This window comes from Carassius auratus, chromosome 16 (genome assembly GCF_003368295.1).
Source record: "Carassius auratus strain Wakin chromosome 16, ASM336829v1, whole genome shotgun sequence".
Classification (NCBI taxonomy): Eukaryota; Metazoa; Chordata; class Actinopteri; order Cypriniformes; family Cyprinidae; genus Carassius; species Carassius auratus.
The window spans coordinates 25,069,437-25,085,012 of record NC_039258.1 but is presented as its reverse complement, the minus strand read 5'-3'; positions in this window follow the sequence as shown (position 1 = coordinate 25,085,012).

Sequence of the window (15,576 nt, the reverse complement as noted above, 5' to 3'; positions counted from 1 at the left end):
GGAGCCGAGGATAAACGAAATAAGGTTTTATTTTCCAACATAGGAGTTATCCAAACATGGATCACAGAGGAAGGCACACATAAGTAGCATGTGAGTTAGTAAGTAGCAAGTAGACCCGACGAAACTGAACTGAAAGGAGAAGGTTTAAGTACAAAGGATAATAGGGAAACACAGGTGGATGGAGTCACTAAATTAACAGGGACATTAACACACATGAGGAAGAGAATAGACACACCTGGGAACTAATCAAACCAAACACGGAAGACAGAAACTGGGTCACAGGGGCAAAAACACTAAATGAGTCCAGGTGTGACAGTACTCCCCCCTCCCTGTAGGTGCGTCCTCGCACCGTAGAAACAACCAAGGGAGGCGTGTGTGGGAGCTTGGGAGGAGGTTCCGGTGGAGAACAGACTCCCAGGAGGGGGCCAGCAGACAGGGACCACGGAGGAAGGAGCCAGGGAGGAGACGACGGAGGGAGGAGCCAGGGAGGAGACAGGAGCAGGAGGAGCCAGATGGTCCACCAGAGACCAGCCAGAACGGAGATCCAAGGTGGAGTCGACGGCGGGAGGAGTCATGGTGAAGGAGGGGTCGACGACACCAGGGGGCCGACAGGCGGAGACTGCACCGGTGGGTGAGGAGCCCAAGATGGAGCAGCACAGCCACAGAGCCAGGGTGACGTCGAGGATCCGGAGGGCCTAGGTGGAGCAGAAGGCTCAGGTCCTGGCAGACCGCTGTGGAGCCGGAGCGACCGAGGATGGAGGTGGAACCGGAGGGAAGGAGGAGCCTGACAGAGCCGGAGGGATGGAGTGACGAGGTGGAACGAGAGGAGTGGAGTCCCGAGGCGGCGGATGGTCGACGACTGACCAAGGTGGAGCCGGAGGGACGAGGGAGCCCGGTGGAGCAGGTGGGATGACAGGCCACGGTGGAGACGAGGGAGCTAAGAGCCAAGGCGGAGCCGCTGGGTCGAAGGACCGAGGAGGAGTCCAGGGCTCTGAGGCTGGAGGCGGAGACAGGGCCTTAACGCGCCAAGGCGGAGCTGGAGACTGGCAGTCCAGCGGCGAACCATCGCGCCCCGATGGCGCGGACTGAGGGTGAGCTGCGGGACTGACTGGCACCAGCAGGGATGACGAGGAACTGGCTGGTCTAGGAGGAGAGAGGAGAAGGATGGGAAGGACAGGAGGATCAGGGCTGGACGGAACCAGCGAAAGTGGAGCAGAGGGACCAGCAGGTCCTGGAGGAGGTGGGAGAGGGAGGCCGGGAGGGAACACAGGAGATACAGAAGATTCAGAGCTGGGCGGAACCAGCGGAGACACAGAAGGTTCAGGGCTGGGCGGAACCAACGGAGAGACAGAAGGTTCAAGGCTGGGCGGAACCAGCGGAGATACAGAAGATTCAGAGCTGGGCGGAACCAGTGGAGACACAGAAGGTTCAGGGCTGGGCGGAACCAGCGGAGAGACAGAAGGTTCAAGGCTGGGCGGAACCAGCGGAGAGACAGAAGATTCAGGGCTGGGCAGAACCAGCGGAGACACAGAAGATTCAGGGTTGGGCGGAACCAGCGGAGACACAGAAGATTCAGGGCTAGGCGGAACCAGCGGAGAAACAGATAATTCAGGGCTGGGCGGAACCAGCGGAGAAACAGAAAATTCAGAGCTGGGCGGAACCAGCAGAGAAACAGAAAACTCAGGGCTGGGCGGAACCAGCAGAGAAACCGAAAATTCATGGCTGGATGGAACCAGCGGAAATGGAGCAGAGGAAATGACTGGAGGAGGTAGGAGTGGGAGACTGAGAGGGTATACAGGGGAGTCAGGGCTGGACGGAACCAGCGGAGAAACAGGAATATTAGGGATTACCTCCATAGACCAGTCCATTAGATCCAGAACTTGCTCCATATGACCTTCAGAGACTGCATACAGCTCACCCTCAGTCGCAGGAGTGTGGGCAGGGCTTTCCTCCATGCCCTCGATCTCCACGAGGACTCCCACGATGCACAGTGTTGCCGGCTCACACACCTGGTCAGTCGCGCTCTCGAGATCCGGCTCCCTGTCGGTGAATGGCTCGGGCTCTGCGGCTGCGGTGGGCTCTGGCTCCGTGTGTCGGGATGGTGGCTGGCTGGTCTCTGGGTCGGGAGTGGGACTGGCGAGATCCTCTATGGGGCAGACGGTGAAAGGTGAGCCGTTCAGGTGTTCAGGCTGGTGTTGTAGAAGATGCAGAGCGCGTCGTCCGGGTAGCTGGTGGAATTAGCTAATAGAAGAAACCGTCTGGTATGGTCCTCGAGAGAACATCCTTCCTGCTTCAGCAGGAGGATGAGGAATTCGGGGCGATAGAGGGGATCCATAGAAACTACGAAAAGAAAAGACTGAAAAAACGAAAGCAAAACGGAGGGAAAAACACGCAGTTTTATACTTTCTTCTTTTTTGGGTCGGGTCTTCTGTCACGATTTACGCTGCCGGAAGGAACACGGAGCCGAGGATAAACGAAATAAGGTTTTATTTTCCAACATAGGAGTTATCCAAACATGGATCACAGAGGAAGGCACACATAAGTAGCATGTGAGTTAGTAAGTATCAAGTAGACCCGACGAAACTGAACTGAAAGGAGAAGGTTTAAGTACAAAGGATAATAGGGAAACACAGGTGGATGGAGTCACTAAATTAACAGGGACATTAACACACATGAGGAAGAGAATAGACACACCTGGGAACTAATCAAACCAAACACGGAAGACAGAAACTGGGTCACAGGGGCAAAAACACTAAATGAGTCCAGGTGTGACACCCACACTATGGTGTTGGTGTGCTTGACTGGCCAGCAAACACACCAGACCTGAACCCCATAGAGAATCTATGGGGCATTTTCAAGAAGAAATGCAGATAAGCTGAAAGTGAAAAAAGTTAAAGGGTTGGTTCACCCAAAAATGAAAATTATGTAATTAATAACTCACCTTCATGTCGTTCCAAACCAGTAAGACCTCCATTTATCTTCGGAACACAGTTTAACCTCTTAGCCTGCACCCCGACACCCTCGTCCTGAAAGCCTCTCAACTTGCACATGTCAGTGTTTATGAATAGATTAAATGAAACGGGACAAATTTAATCTTGACAAACTATGTATCATTATAAAGATCTAAGCCTCAAGCATCGACGACAGATCGCTGTTTTTCAATTTAAAGCTTATAAAGACTGTATTTGCTACATTTGTTTAAGCAGTACACATTAAAAAACATGAACATTAGAAACGCTGTACATACCAGATCCGTCGTAATAACGAGTCATAAACACATCCACAGCTGTAAATCTCGGTTTAGTTAGAAAGGTAAGGGTCCACTGAACGACATCTCATGGAACATGTTTAATCCAACGAAGCAATAATGTTGTAATATGGATCATAATTCCTTTTTTTACGTTTCAGTTCTTCAGCGACAGAACTGTTTGCGTCCGTTATGGAATAACTCACATTTTGCAGCATACAGTGTCACAAACAGAATGAGACAAGCCACCGGAAAAAAGATTGAATGAAAGATAGGCAAAAGATAGTTTATTTGAATTTTGGCGCTCCCTCGTGACGCGCTCTGACGCACCTGTCAGCTGATGGAGGCGGAACTTATAGCGATCGCTTTTTACTTTGTTTTATTTTTCAACAGTTTTTATATATGTGAGAGTGTGTTTTATGTTGAATGCAAGTGTATCTGCATGATTACCATCTGTTTGAGTGCAAAACATGATAGGTAAAAATTGATAGCCTGAATGCACTGTAAGTCGCTTTGGATAAAAGTGTCTGCTAAATGCATCAATTTAATTTAATTTAAAAAAAATTATTTACTATTATTTAATTAAAATAATAAATATAAATGCACAATTCACATTTATATATTCAGAGTTATAATTACATATTCACAATTAACATTTAAATATTCAGAATAAGTATATATACAAATTTGAATTGATATATTCAGACTTGTAACTATATATTCAGATTTACATTTATATTTTCAGACTTATAATTATATATTTTGATTTACTTCTATATATTTACAATTAACATTTATATATTCAGACTTCTAACTATATTTCCCTTTCAGTCGGTCACTATGAGACAAGTGACCGATGAATTAGAATCTTCACTAAGCTAGACTTATGGAGCGCATATAACCTGATCAGAATTCGGGAAGGAGATGAGTGGAAAACGGCTTTCATCACCCCCGCTGGGCACTACGAATTATTGGTGATTCCATCCGGTTTAGTAAACGCCCCCTCAGTATTCCAAAGCTTCATGGATGAAGTCCTCCGTGAGTTTTGCTCTTGTTTACATAGATGACATACTCATTTACTCTCCCAATGAAAAGGTGGAAAAATGTGTCTTTCACCAATCATTAATCGAATTCCTGGGGTATAACATCAACGACAAAGGGGTGAAGATGGATGACCGGAAAACCCAAATGATTACTTCGTGGCCAACTCTTAAGTCCATCGTGGAGCTTCAGAGGTTCCTGGGCTTTGCCTACTTTTATAGCCGCTTTATTCATCAACAGTGTTGGGAAGGTTACTTTGGAAATGTAATAGGTTACAGATTACAAGTTACCCTGTTTAAAATGTAATAGTAGTGTAACTTTTTCAATTACTTTATTAAAGTAATGTAACTAATTACTTTTGAGTACTTTTTGATTACTTTTCTAAATTTGTGAACATTATAATAAATAAAAGCATATATATCAACTCAAATACAGTTATCTAATAAGCATGTGTCATATGCTGTTTAATAAACTCCTGAAACATTGTTTTTTTTTTTTTAAACTGCTGTCTCTTTATATATGATATGATGATAGTTTTCTCAAAATAAGTAAAATGCATGAAGTGACAGAGCAGTTCTAGAAATTATGTGTATGTGCTCGTGTACTCCTATATTGAGACGGCAGAGGTTGAAAACACTGCGAGCTTCAGTAGGCCTATGTGTAGTAAATGAAACTGCATGTCTTTGCCATTAATTTACAGGAGGGGCAGACTGGAAAAAAAAAATCAGAATGGAAAATTCAAACTCATACAAACAAATTCATGGACAATACTATTTTTTGTATGTACCTGACATAAAAAAGGTTTAAATCTTTAATATGGGGACATGTCAAATAATTAAAAGTTCTCTCCTGAACGGCACCTTCACTTCCATTTTTCTCTTCAGTCTCATTATTTTGCCCCGTTATCCATCTTAATACTCAAGATTGAACAAAACTGTACTTTACAATACAATACTCTACAATACTACAATATATTTATAGAAAAATCCTAATACTGTACACGAGTCATGTTTTTCCCTTACAAAAATTTACCATGCTTTTATTAGCCTATATAAAAGTACAATAACCTTGTATGGTTTTTTGTTTTGCAAATGGATTCGTATTTATTTTTAAATAAATAAATTTGTAAAATAATTTTACATTTTTGGTTACCACAGTTAAACATTACTAACCATTTTCACTGGATTTATAGTAAAATAATAAAATGTTAATTTTCGCAAGGGTTGTGTCAAAAAAGCATCTTTACAGATTAAACTGACCTGAAACCCTAAACAGTAGTTCTGCTTCTCTGTTCCAGCTGTGCGCTTCCACAGTCCACTCTTTTATCTCTCTTTCGCATTGATTACTTGGAGTCTGATCCAAACCGTTTGGCGGAGGCGCGGAGAGGGCGCGAGTCACGACTAACAGATTTATTAGAGATTTAATTATCAAATGGCGGATTAGCAAATGATTGCTTTAGTACATTCGGCAGGCAATTATACAATAATGATATTAAAATATTGGGACAAGTTGAGGAAGACTGAGGAAGCTGGCAGGCCACCGGGAATTGTCCCGGTTCTCCCGGTCTCCAGTCCGCGCCTGATTTCAACTGACAATGCAGAACGTGCAGGAGTCATATATTGCATTTTGGGGGCTTGATATTCACAGACACCAGTCCATGTCATGTTTTGATTCAAGTGTACTGACCTACTTTTGATTTAGGCCGGTGACACACTGGATGCGTGGCGCAAGCGTCTCAGCCGCGTGGCGTGTCGGTTTTTAATTCGGCTCCCATGTTAACAGGTTAGAGCTTACAGACCGCCTGCGTGAGACGCGCGGCAAACGCTTGCTTGCTAGAAATAGAACCGACGCCTATTTTTACCGCGACACGCGCGCGTGTTGGAAGCTTTTCCAGGCAAAATATAATAGGAAAATGTGTTTAAATGTCATTTTGTACACAAATACATATGAATTTCTGATATTTTGATATTTGAAAGTCTATAGGTTGACATAAATTCAGATATAAATGTAATTAAAAAAATAATAATAATTATCGATTTTCAAATATTGCACCTGTCAAACATAATCTATTTCGCCGTCAATACTTTTGACGGTGTCCTTTATCAGTAGGCGTAGGTGTAGGTGTGTAAAAAAAAGTATGTATTGTTGTAATGAAGACAAGAGCCTGGTCTGTCAACGGTCTCCCTCTACAGCAGCAGCGCGCCAGCGCCGCGTCAGGCACGCTTCTGGTGTGTAAAGACACAGAATCCGCCACGCTTCTGGGACGCTTCTGGGACGCTTCAGACACGCGGCGCTCACGCCATGCAGCCACTGTGTCAACGGCCTTAGTCATCCAAAATGTGGCATATTCCGTCCGCGTTAGGCATTCCATTTTTCTGACTGGATTCTACGAACCAGACTGTATTTCCGCATCCCGGAAATTATTAGGGCTTATGTCTTAGAATAGTCAGTGCAATTTGGGAAAGAAATCAGTTAAATCTGTATGTGGATGTGTGTAAATATTCAAATGTAATCCCCTTTGTAATCGTTAAAAAATTCATAAGTAACTGTAATTTAATTACTAATTTTTTCTTAGTAACTGTAACTAATTACAGTTACATTAATTTTGTAATTAAATTACGTAACGCCGTTACATGTAACTAGTTACTCCCCAACACTGTTCATCAATATAGCATGATTACCGCACCACTCACTTTCACTCCTAAAAGGAAAACCAAAGACCCTCCAGTGGAACCCCGAAGCTGAGCAGGCCTTCCAAACGTTAAAGACCGCTTTCACAAAGGCTCCATTACTTCAACACCCAGACCCAGAGAAAAATTTCATCATGGATGTGGATGCCTCCACAACTGGTGTTGGTGCCATCCTGTCTCAGTATTCCGAGAATGCAGTCAAACCTATGCCATGTGCCTTTTTTTCCAAGAAATTGTCCCCAGCAGAGAGAAACTGATATTGGCAACAGAACTCCTTGCGGTAAAACTTGCACTTGAAGAGTGGAGACACTGGTTGGAGGGGGCCAGACAACCATTTCTCGTGCTAACAGATCACAAGAATCTCCAATATCTGAAGGAGGCCAAAAGACTCAATCCTCGCCAGGTCAGGTGGACCTTATTCTTTACCAGATTCCATTTCCAGATAGCTTACCGTCCAGGATCCAAGAATAAAAGAGCTGTTACTCTGTCTCACCTCCACACCCTTGAGGAGATCCCTGAAGAATCAGAGCCCATCTTGACCACCAGGTTATTTGTTAATCACATCCAGTGGGACCTAGATGAAATGCTCCGCGCACAAACACAACACCAGCCCTTCCCACCTGCGTGCCCACCTGGGAAGGTGTATGTATATGAAGATCCTCGTAGACCTCTCATCTTCCATGCACACTCCTCTGTATGAACAGGGTAAATAAAACTCTTGCTTCATTAAAGCGCAAATACTGGTGGCAAGGAATGCAAGAGGACGTCCAGTAAATCATCCGGGGGTGTGGCCTTTGTGCCATGACAAAACTCCCACAACAACTACACACTGGGAAATAAATCCCCTTGCCGGTTCCACATCACCCTTGGTCCCACATTGGGGTGGATTTCGTCACTGACCTCCCCATTTCTGATGGTAAAACGCGTATCCTAGTAGCCATAGACAGATTTTCTAAAGCCTGCAAATTAATTCCTTTGAGAGCTTTACCCACAGCTTCGAGACCACAGAGCTCCTATTCGAGGATGTGTTTCGGAACTTTGGAATTCCAGATGATATCGTGTCGGATCAAGGACCCCAGTTTATCTCAAGGGTATGGTGGTCGTTCTTCGGACTCCTAAATGTCACTAACAGTCTCACTTCCAGCTATCACTTAATTAGTAAATTGCGAGGCCCTGAACAAAGCGGGGTAACGGATCCTCCATGTGATTACAGGAGGAAGAGGTAACGGAACACTCGCGCAATCATATTGTTCGACCAGTTTAAGTGATATTAAGAGCGTGCACCAGTTGGATTTAGTCTGTAAGGTCATGAGCAACATGGAAATGCCATGCGATTTTAAAACAACGTTTAAAAATGTTTTGAATAAGTTGTGGAATTTTATTTTTCAAATCTCTGTGTAATATTAATCAGGTCCTAAATTTCTGTGGGTGTAGCTTTATCGCATGGTTCTAATAATTCTCGCAGCTTTCAAGTTCATAATGAGGGAAATTCCTGCATTTATTCAACATAGATTTGAATAATAAAATAAATCAACACAAACTAGAATTAGAATAAATCAGTCATTCGAACCCAGTCTTCAAATCCATGAACTCTCTCGGAGCGCGCTTCTCATCAGCGCATCTCGTCTGCACTACAGCGACCTGCAGCACGCTGTGATACAAGACTCGCATTTCGATCGGGACAGCTGACAGAACTGTCACTTCATGTAATTGTTGCATTGTCATAAAAATTTATAATTTGAACTATGGCTGTGCGATATGGACATAAAAAACCTATCCAGATTTTTTGATCAATTTTACGATTTCGATTTTAATCACGATTTTGACACACACAGACATGCTTTAGTCATAAATGCGTTCAGTATAAATTGTAAACATATTTCCAAAAGAAAACCAATGAGAGCTATATAATATCTCTAGAACAGACATAGGTCAAAATAATAAAATAATAAAGTAAAGATTTCAAACAAAATGTCGAGACTTATAGAAAACGTACACCATCTGCAGTGCGCATACAGTAAGTTATGTGTACGAGGTTCAGAAGCAGCAACGAGAGCGCATTATTGTAACGCGAAAGCACATTAAAATAATGCACAAGCGCGAATCTATCCACTCGCACCAGTGATGCGTGGGTCAATGTATTAATTAATATGACATTTAAAGGGGGGGTGAAATGCTCTTTTTCACTCAATATCCTGTTAATCTTGAGTACCTTTAGAGTAGTACTGCATCCTTCATAACTCCAAAAAGTCTTTAGTTTTATTATATTCATAAGAGAAAGATAGTCTGTACCGATTTTTCCCGGGAAAACACGACCGGCTGGAGGCGTGACGTGTGGGCGGAGCTAAAGAATCACGAGCACGAGTAAGCTTTTGCGTTGAGAGCGTTTGGAAGCTGTGACATTACCGTGAGGAAAAAAAACATCCAAAACAAACCATGGCTAACAGTCAGATTCAGCGTATATTTATGATCCAGAATCAGATCCAGAGGCTGAAATTTAACAAGAGCAGCATCAGCAACGACATCTCTATGTGGTATGTACTGAAACTGTATATATTTGCTTAGCGGTTTTGGAAAATGACTAAGTTCCACTTTATGTCGTCTTTTTTTTTTTTTTTAAGCTGTACATGTGGAAAGTGCAGTTTGATGACAACATCAACATGTTGTTTACTTGTTGTGCTTACGCGCCGATAGCTAAGTTAACAACACAGAGATATTTCTCTCTGGTCCCCTCCCTGCTTACCGTGGTGATGAGATGCATAGCAGATTGTCATCACTCAATGGCTGGATGTCTAAGTGGTGCCCACAGAATAACATAGGTTTCATAGACAATTGGACGAGCTTTTGGGGCAGACCTGACCTGTTTAAAAGAGATGGTCTTCATCCCTCCTGGGGTGGCGCCACTCTTCTGTCTAGAAATATGGCACATAGTCTTAGTGTTTATACTTGACTAACTGGGGCCCAGGTCAGGAAGCAGACAGACTGGCTAAACCGACCGTCTGCTAGCTGCCTCCCGTCACAGAGGTCAGTTAATTCTCAGCACATAGAGACTCTTTCACCTAGATATCACACTATAGAGACTGTGTCTGTTCCTCGAACTAGAAAATACAAAAAACGTCCAAACCAAGTTAAGGTTAACAATTTAATTGAGGTTCAACAAATAAAAAACAAATACAATATGGATAAACAAATGATAAAGATTGGCTTATTGAATATCAGATCCATTTCTACGAAAACACTTTTTGTAAATAATATGATAACTGATCATAATATAGATGTGCTCTGCTTGACAGAAACCTGGCTAAAACCTGATGATTACATTATTTTAAATGAGTCCACCCCCCAAGATTATTGTTATAAACACGAGCCGCGTCTAAAAGGCAAAGGGGGAGGAGTTGCTTCAATTTATAATAACGTTTTCAGGATTTCTCAGAGGGCAGGCTTCAAGTATAACTCGTTTGAAGTAATGGTGCTTCATATAACATTATCCAGAGAAACCAATGTTAATGATAAATCCCCTGTTATGTTTGTACTGGCTACTGTATACAGGCCACCAGGGCACCATACAGACTTTATTAAAGAGTTTGGTGATTTTACATCCGAGTTAGTTCTGGCTGCAGATAAAGTCTTAATAGTTGGTGATTTTAATATCCATGTCGATAATGAAAAAGATGCATTGGGATCAGCATTTATAGACATTCTGAACTCTATTGGTGTTAGACAACATGTTTCAGGACCTACTCATTGTCGAAATCATACTCTAGATTTAATACTGTCACATGGAATTGATGTTGATAGTGTTGAAATTATTCAGCCAAGTGATGATATCTCAGATCATTATTTAGTTCTGTGTAAACTTCATATAGCCAAAATTGTAAATTCTACTTCTTGTTACAAGTATCGAAGAACCATCACTTCTACCACAAAAGACTGCTTTTTAAGTTATCTTCCTGATGTATCCGAATTCCTTAGCATATCCAAAACCTCAGAACAACTTGATGATGTAACAGAAACTATGGACTCTCTCTTTTCTAGCACTTTAAATACAGTTGCTCCTTTACGCTTAAGAAAGGTTAAGGAAAACAGTTTGACACCATGGTATAATGAGCATACTCGCACCCTAAAGAGAGCAGCCCGAAAAATGGAGCGCAGCTGGAGGAAAACAAAACTAGAGGTATTTCGTATTGCTTGGCGGGAAAGTAGCATATCCTACAGAAAAGCATTAAAAACTGCTAGATCTGATTACTTTTCTTCTCTTTTAGAAGAAAACAAACATAACCCCAGGTATTTATTCAATACAGTGGCTAAATTAACGAAAAATAAAGCCTCAACAAGTGTTGACATTTCCCAACACCACAGCAGTAATGACTTTATGAACTACTTTACTTCTAAAATCGATACTATTAGAGATAAAATTGCAACCATTCAGCCGTCAGCTACAGTTTCGCATCAGACAGTGCACTATAGACCCCCTGAGGAACAGTTCCACTCATTCTCTACTATAGGAGAGGAAGAATTGTATAAACTTGTTAAATCATCTAAACTTACAACATGTATGTTAGACCCTATACCATCTAAGCTCTTAAAAGAGGTGCTTCCAGAAGTCATAGGTCCTCTTCTGACTATTATTAATTCCTCATTGTCATTAGGATATGTCCCCAAAACCTTCAAACTGGCTGTTATTAAGCCTCTCATAAAAAAGCCACAACTTGACCCCAGAGAACTAGTTAATTATAGACCAATCTCGAATCTCCCTTTTCTGTCCAAGATACTAGAAAAGGTGGTATCCTCACAATTATATTCCTTCTTAGAGAAAAATGGTATATGTGAGGATTTCCAGTCAGGATTTAGACCGTATCATAGTACTGAAACTGCTCTCCTTAGAGTTACAAATGATCTGCTCTTATCATCTGATCGTGGGTGTATCTCTCTATTAGTTTTATTGGATCTTAGTGCTGCGTTTGACACAATTGACCACAACATTCTTTTGCATAGACTTGAACACTTTGTTGGCATCAGTGGAAGTGCATTAGCATGGTTTAAATCGTACTTATATGACCGCCATCAGTTCGTAGCAGTGAATGAAGATGTATCATATCGATCACAAGTGCAGTATGGAGTACCTCAAGGCTCAGTTCTAGGGCCGCTACTCTTCACGCTTTATATGTTACCCTTGGGAGATATCATCAGGAAACATGGTGTTAGCTTTCACTGTTATGCTGATGATACGCAGCTCTATATTTCCTCGCAGCCCGGTGAAACACACCAATTTGAAAAACTAATGGAATGCATAGTCGATATAAAAAATTGGATGACGAGTAATTTCTTACTGCTAAATTCAGAAAAAACAGAGGTGTTAATCATAGGGCCTAAAAACTCTACTTGTAATAACCTAGAACACTGTCTAAGACTTGATGGTTGCTCTGTCAATTCTTCGTCATCAGTTAGGAACCTAGGTGTGCTACTTGATCGCAATCTTTCCTTAGAAAGCCACGTTTCTAGCATTTGTAAAACTGCATTTTTCCATCTCAAAAATATATCTAAATTACGGCCTATGCTCTCAATGTCAAATGCAGAAATGTTAATCCATGCATTTATGACTTCAAGGTTAGACTATTGTAATGCTTTATTGGATGGTTGTTCTGCACGCTTGGTAAACAAACTACAGCTAGTCCAAAATGCAGCAGCAAGAGTTCTTACTAGAACCAGGAAGTATGACCATATTAGCCCGGTCCTGTCCACACTGCACTGGCTCCCTATCAAACATCGTATAGATTTTAAAATATTGCTTATTACTTATAAAGCCCTGAATGGTTTAGCACCTCAGTATTTGAATGAGCTCCTTTTACATTATACTCCTCTACGTCCGCTACGTTCTCAAAACTCAGGCAATTTGATAATACCTAGAATATCAAAATCAACTGCGGGCGGCAGATCCTTTTCCTATTTGGCGCCTAAACTCTGGAATAACCTACCTAACATTGTTCGGGAGGCAGACACACTCTTGCAGTTTAAATCTAGATTAAAGACCCATCTCTTTAACCTGGCATACACATAACATACTAATATGCTTTTAATATCCAAATCCGTTAAAGGATTTTTAGGCTGCATTAATTAGGTAAACTGGACCCGGAACACTTCACATAACACCGTACTTTCTACATCATTAGAAGAATGGCATCTACGCTAATATTTGTCTGTTTCTCTCTTGTTCCGAGGTCACCGTGGCCACCAGATCCAGTCTGTGTCCAGATCAGAGGGTCACTGCAGTCACCCGGATCCAGTACGTATCCAGACCAGATGGTGGATCAGCACCTAGAAAGGACCTCTACTGCCCTGAAAGACAGCGGAGACCAGGACAACTAGAGCCCCAGATACAGATCCCCTGTAAAGACCTTGTCTCAGAGGACCACCAGGACAAGACCACAGGAAACAGATGATTCTTCTGCACAATCTGACTTTGCTGCAGCCTGGAATTGAACTACTGGTTTCGTCTGGTCAGAGGAGAACTGGCCCCCCAACTGAGCCTGGTTTCTCCCAAGGTTTTTTTCTCCATTCTGTCACCGATGGAGTTTCGGTTCCTTGCCGCTGTCGCCTCTGGCTTGCTTAGTTGGGGTCACTTCATCTACAGCGATATCATTGACTTGATTGCAAATTAAAACAGACACTATTTCAACTGAACAGAGATGACATAACTAAATTCAATGATGAACTGCCTTTAACTATCATTTTGCATTATTGAGACACTGTTTTCCAAATGAATGTTGTTCAGTGCTTTGGCGCAATGTATTTTGTTTAAAGCACTATATAAATAAAGGTGATTGATTGATATTTGAAGCAGTTTTACTCACCGCATGCGGTTCCAACACAAGATCGTGACCCTTTTTCGTTGGGACTTCATTATCCTTAAGAAATAAACGATGTGCAAATCAGGCGTCAAATTGGGCCTTGTTGGTAAAACAAGCATCTTCGAAATGCAGGGATCAAACAAAAACACTTGCACAACTCCGTTGATGCTCTGTAAAAATAAACTCCATCCACTGGTCTGTGCAAGGTTGTCTTGCCCTGGCAACCAAAAACACACTTCTTTTGTGACATTTCGCGACGCTCTCGCTCTGATCAGTGAATGTCTGAGCTCTCAGTGATAAGCACTGTCTATAGAAGTCCATAGACTTCTATAGACATTATAACTTGCTGGCCCAGAAAATGCCATCCACTACAGTGGCTCAAGCACGTCCTGATTCTGCCGAGTTAGACGCGTTCCTGGGTCAACAAGGGCGGTGCTTAAGCAAAAATTGATCAACCAATCAGATTACTCACGTCATGTGACGTGCCCAGTTTGAGTTTGAGCGCCACTTTTTGAATTGGGCCATTTGACGTCTCCTTCATTTCAAAAAGGTAAGTGCATGTTATTTAAAATGTGTAATTTTAAATGTGTCCATCCCTGCTCAGCATAATGTATTATATTTAAACTGGAAGAATGATTCATAACTAACGCGAACATTAGCTGAACTGCTTATATACGGTGCAAATCGCCGAACCCATGTCCTATCGGACAGAAAGGCGCACACGATCGTTTCGTCCGGTGTGGTGTTTCCTCCACGATCGCGTCGTCGGATCCTTTTGTCCGATAATTTAATAGTTTAGCAGATGTCTATACTAATCCTTTCTGTAAAAGAGAAGCTAAACACTTTCGCGGATTGATTTGGGATGAATTTCAAGGGGTTTGCCGTCCATCTACAACATGGAAATACATTGTGTTGACCCAGAGACATCATTAGCTCATCCAATATACAGTGTGACACACATTGATCAATCACTGTATTTAAATAATAATAATAATACAATATTAAATGCAAAACAAACAGTAATCTATCACTATATTGTAGTAGTAATAATAATAATAATAGTGAAATATCTTGTGTTGATCCGGGGACATCATATTCTTATGTTGACCCAGGGACTTCATTCTTTATAGTTCAACTAATATTAGAAAAATAGTAATTAATCACTTTATGTTAATAATAATAATAAAATAATACAATATCTTAAATAAGACCAAGAGTAATCTATCTCTATATTGCAATAATAATAAAAATAATAATAATAATAATAATAATAATAATAATAATAATAATAAAGATAATAATGATCCAGGGACATCATATTCTTATGTTGACCCAGGGACTTCATTCTTTATAGTTCAACTAATATAAGACAAACAGTAATTAATCACTTTATGTTAATAATAATAATAATAATAATAATAGTAATAATAATAATACAATATCTTATAAGACCAAGAGTAATCTATCTCTATTTTGCAATAATAATAAATAATAATAATAATAATAATAATAATAATAATAATAATAATAATAATAAAGATAATAATGATCCAGGGACATCATATTCTTATGTTGACCCAGGGACTTCATTCTTTATAGCTCAACTAATATAAGACAAACAGTAATTAATCACTTTATGTTAATAATAATAATAAAATAATACAATATCTTACCAAGAGTAATCTATCACTATATTGCAATAATAATAATACTAATAATAATGATAATTAAATATCTTGTGTTGACCCAG